The sequence below is a fragment of the Acanthopagrus latus genome, chromosome 12, assembly GCF_904848185.1.
Source record: "Acanthopagrus latus isolate v.2019 chromosome 12, fAcaLat1.1, whole genome shotgun sequence".
Lineage (NCBI taxonomy): Eukaryota > Metazoa > Chordata > Actinopteri > Spariformes > Sparidae > Acanthopagrus > Acanthopagrus latus.
The window spans coordinates 13305700-13310550 of record NC_051050.1 but is presented as its reverse complement, the minus strand read 5'-3'; the positions used below and the strand labels follow the sequence as shown (position 1 = coordinate 13310550).

Genomic DNA, 4851 nt, shown 5'->3' with positions numbered 1-4851 from the left:
AAGCCCACCCTTGATCTCGCCGGGATCGACATTAAAAGCCTTGCAGACAATCTGGGTTTTGCTTCATTTTTTTTTTTTTTTGAAGATCTACCTGCAGTTTTACACCTATACACAGCTGATGATAAAGAGACTTAAAGGATGAGTTCGCCCAATGATTAAAATTCACTCATCATCCCCTCAGCCTCCCGCTGATGGAGAGTCAGGTGAAGTTTCGCAGTCGACGAAACATTTTCTGGAGACATTTTCAGCAAAACAGCGTTGCAGACGCAGCAGAGGCAGATGGGGACTTGTTTTAAAACTTGATAAAAAAAAAAAAACAACCCAAAATTAAAGTGGCTCCACACATTTCGTCCAGCATAATTCGAGTCTCCAGAGGCCAAAATGTATTTTGAAAGATGTCATTCACAGTTGAAATCTTTTTCTCGGACGTTAAAGTGAAAATGTTAACAGGCATCCTGAAGTGGATGTTCAAGCATGACTGGGCGTTGAGGGTGTAAATAATGTCTTTTGAGATCAGTTTGGGATCTCGGGGCTTTTGGTAGACTCATCCTTAAGCTGGACGAGTTATCTTTACCCATTTTATGTTCTGTTATTTTCTCTTCCAACAGCAGATCATTGTAACGTTTCAATGGTATTTCTGATTTAAAAAGGGTGCAAATAATATCTTTTTACATCAGTCTGGGATCATTTTGGCTTCTGGAGACTTGGATTACATGGACAAGCTGTTTGGAGCCATTTTACATTTTGTCACGGGTGTTTTTATGAATGATTTAAAACAAGTCCCCACGTCCTTCAGCTGTTCAGGAGACTGCTGCAACATTGTTTTGCTGTAAAATCCAAAAGTTTTCGTGGACTAAGAAACTTAACACAGTTTTCAATCGGCAGGTGCGCAGATGATGATTGAATTATATATTTTTGGGTGAACTTCTCCTTTAATTTCTGTTCTGAAACTGCAGCCAGGAAAGCCAATAAGAATTGCAGATTAAAACACATAAAATGATAATTTTCTCCCTTTTTTTACTGCTTTGTGGCAGCCATTAGCCAGGCCTATTCATAAATACCTGACCGACCCCCCCCCCATTTATTGACTTCATAGGAAACACACACGCCTTCGCTGGCTGATTTACAAGGCGCTGTTTCCATTCAGCTCGTTGGCCGCGCTGAGCCACGTGTCCGTCCGGGGCCCTGTAGCGCCTTACACGGGGGCCGGGGGATCGTGTCTGCAGCCCACAGATTGATGTGACCGCTGGTGGCTGCGTTATTAATGGAGTAGAAGAGTTATATCACCCCGAGGAAATACAGCCAACTGCCCGAGATTGAGCAGCTGTGGAAGCATAAACCAAAAGGCTGGAACCCAATCATCCACACGTCCTGGCGCTGCAGCAGCAGCAGCAGCACCGAAAGATTCACTCTTAGGGCTGATGGAGGATATATTGAAGTTTTTGTATTCTTAGAGGGGGCTTTAGTCAACGCTGCACATGGCGTTCAGTCGTCTCCGTGTTTATGCACATCGTCTGATCCGTGAACGCAGCCAAGAATCTGGAAAACATGCGTAAAGTTGAAACAAATGAAATGAAATACATGAAATCTTCCAGGAGGTCTAAATGTGTTGCTTTTACACGAAGGTCCCCGGTGCTGAAAGTCGGTCCATCACGAAGTAACTTTGAGTCACGGCGGACAGCTCCGCTCGCTCATTGATCACCACCAACCCTTTAATAAAACAATCCTTCTGCACAGCATCGCAATGCGCACTTACTCCCGATTGGCTGCAGATATGCGCCACGTGACGCCTCCCACCTTCTCTAGGCGGAAGGTTTTTTTTTTTTCCTCCTTCATCTCTCTCTTCGTGTGTATGTGTGTGTGGAAAAAAAACAGTGAATGGAGACAGTGTGCATAAATTCAAAACACGGGGACGAACACGCTTTCCGTTATTATTCAGTGAGGAGAGAGAAGAGGTTCATTTAGGCTGAACTGTGAATATTACCTGTGAGAACACATCTCGCACCCCCCACACATTTGTGTCGTTATCGCACCTCGTTTATCTGATGAGTTTTTTTTCCTCTGTCCTGATTTTTGCAAGCAATTTAATCAGAAACTCCCCCAATCACCACCTCAGCAGTTTCACTGCCACCTCGGCTTTCTAGCAGTTATGAAGATTCAGTTTGTAGGAATCTGAAAGTTAAACAGAACTTTCCACCATCTATCTATCTATCTATCTATCTATCTATCTATCTATCTATCTATCTATCTATCTATCTATCTATCTATCTATCTATGTCTACATAAAATAAATTGGTATCTGTGAGGAGGATCTCTGATGAGTCCCATGAGGGTCCTAAAGGCCAAATGATTCATTCAGTTGGAGATTTATGATCAAGGCACTATAATTAGCTGAGGTGCATCCGTATTAGTCATATACATATTATTCATTCATGTTCTGCTCTGTATTATTGCCCGTGGAACTGATTTAGACGCCCACTAGTGGTGGAGATGAAAGTGGAGGCCAAGAGGCAGGTGTGCTCCAGGAGAGACCTGATCTGGTGAGGCGCTGGTTCACCAAGGGCACACCTGCGAGAAGCTTTTATTAATTAATCTACGAGCTGACATTCAGTTCTTTGTCGCTGTTCTCAAGACAAAAACACGTGTCACCCGGAAGAGATGTGGGAGAAGAGGTGTTCAGATCCCTTGCTTCAGTAAAAGTGCTGATACCACGCCGTGAGAATACTCCACCGTAAGTAAAAGTCCTGCATTCAACACTTAAACTAAGTAAAAGCAAAATCAGCTAAATGTACTTAAAGGGATATTCCAGTGTAAGTTTAATCCATGGTCTAACACACCATGACATGACCCCCCCCCCCCCCCCCCCCCCCCTTAGAGATCAAGTTTGCAGACCGCTAGCTTATGTAGTTTTAGCAACCTCAGAAAAAGACTGCACAACAACAATACACTGCAGTCTAGGCCTCCAGCAAGAAACCGCCGTCAAAAAGTCACAAATAATGCTCAGAACAGCACCAAACTTCGGCAACAGTACAAATAGGGTCCCAGCACATAGTTTGAGTCATCAAACAGCAACTAGTTTAGCTGGGTTGCTATTGTAAAGGGAACACAGCTCACCACTCTCCTGCAGCAGCTTCCTGTTGTGGGGAAGCCCAATGAGTCGATTACCGAGTGCAGTAGAGTTCCGCAGCTCAAGGATGAAAATGTATGATTATTACTCCATGGAAATAAAATCAAAGTTCATATGTGTCTTGCCAACCAGTTCATAACAGTTATTATCAAGAGTGGACAAGGAAAAGAACAGAATTGAGTATTTCTAACTGCACTTGGTAATCGACTCATCAGGGCTTCTCCACAACAGGGAGCTGCTGCCGGAGAGTGGTGAGTTACTTTACTTTAGTTACTTTACAATAGCAATCCGGCTAAGCTAGCTGCTGTTTGCTGCCTTGAACTATGTGCTGGGACCCTATTTGTACTGGTGCTGAAATTTGGTGCTGTTCTGAGCATTATTTGTGTTTTTGTTTTTTTTGACCACGGTTTCTTGTTGGAGGCCTATACTGCAGTGTATTGTTATTGTCTTGTTATGTCTTTTTCAAAGGTTGATAAAAAAAAAAACGATGTAAGCTAGCAGTCTGCAAACTTGATCTCTCGAGGGGGGGTCTTACTCGGTGTCACAGTGTGTTAGACCATGGATTAAACTTTAGAGAAGCACTCATTGTGGCAGTAACACGTTCCCCTCAGTTTACTGTTCTGGTTTGTTATCCCGCAGCAGGCCAAGTGTACAGAAATGTCTCTTGTTGGGTTTACAGTAAAGTTTTCATTAGATGCGTTAGTGTACGACGTCTCCAGCTCTGTGCAGCCCTCCACTCTCCGCTTGCCCCATCCTGATGCTGCTTTCACACAGTCAGCACCACTCTACTCCTCTCCTCGACTCCATGTGTTTACCTGCTGGACTGTGTTTTGATCATCCTGACAAGCTGGGAGAAAAATGCAGACTGAGGCGTGCAGAGAAGTCAGCAGCCTGCTTAGCTTGACAGAAACAGCCGCTCAGATGCTCGGCGGTCCTTCCCCAGTCTGCTACCGGTCCATTAAGACCGACCGCGTCAAGAACAACACTGACCTTCTTTCTGAGAGTTGTGGCCAACCTTTTAACAGACAGCCTCCTCTGTAAAAATCAGTTTTCAGACGGGTTTTTACTTCCGAGACGTCAGTACAATAGTGTTAATTCCGGGTGTATTTTCCCACAGCTTGTGCACATGCATGTACACTGGGAGCAGACACATCACATGAAACACAACATAAAAATAGGTCATCTAAATATAGGCAATCTAAACTTCATAACATCTTGTCTGCTGCAAACTCCTCAGCCACAGTCACTCACTAAGCTGCAACGCGGTTTGGGAACTGGACACAGTGTTGCATGAATCTTGCAGCCGTGCCTCAGAGAAAGTTATCAATAAAGTCTCCCACCAAGACCCCCGTGACAGATTCTTGTATATTTATTATTAGAAGAAACGTCGGCTGTTCAAAGCGCATTGATCGCGTTTAAATTCCCATGATGATAAGGTGATGAATTGCTTTTGTTATGTGCAAAGGTTTTGTTTTGCTCCTGGACTTTTTTAATAACTTCAAGGCCTCCGAAGGCTCCGGCAGACCAAAGCAATGATCGAGATCAAGAGCCTAAATGATGCTGAATGCTAAATGATACCGCATCGTGTAAGACAAGCCCCGTAAATGAAGTTTTTTTTCCATGTTTTAGTTATACCAGACGATCACTGCACCATTAAATCATCACAGAGAAAATGTTGGAACAACAGGAGACAAAATGAACTTCTACAGCAAATTACAGCTACG

At 43.8% G+C, this 4851-nt stretch overlaps 1 long non-coding RNA gene across 1 annotated transcript; it reads right to left on the bottom strand.

Moving 5' to 3' along the window:
- Positions 1–913: 913 nt before the first annotated feature.
- On the bottom strand, positions 914–1705 carry LOC119030284. Its single transcript, XR_005078227.1, has 2 exons — positions 1620–1705; positions 914–1539 (listed from the first exon to the last, which is right to left on the bottom strand). It is a non-coding gene; the product is annotated as an uncharacterized LOC119030284 (long non-coding RNA).
- Positions 1706–4851: the final 3146 nt, after the last annotated feature.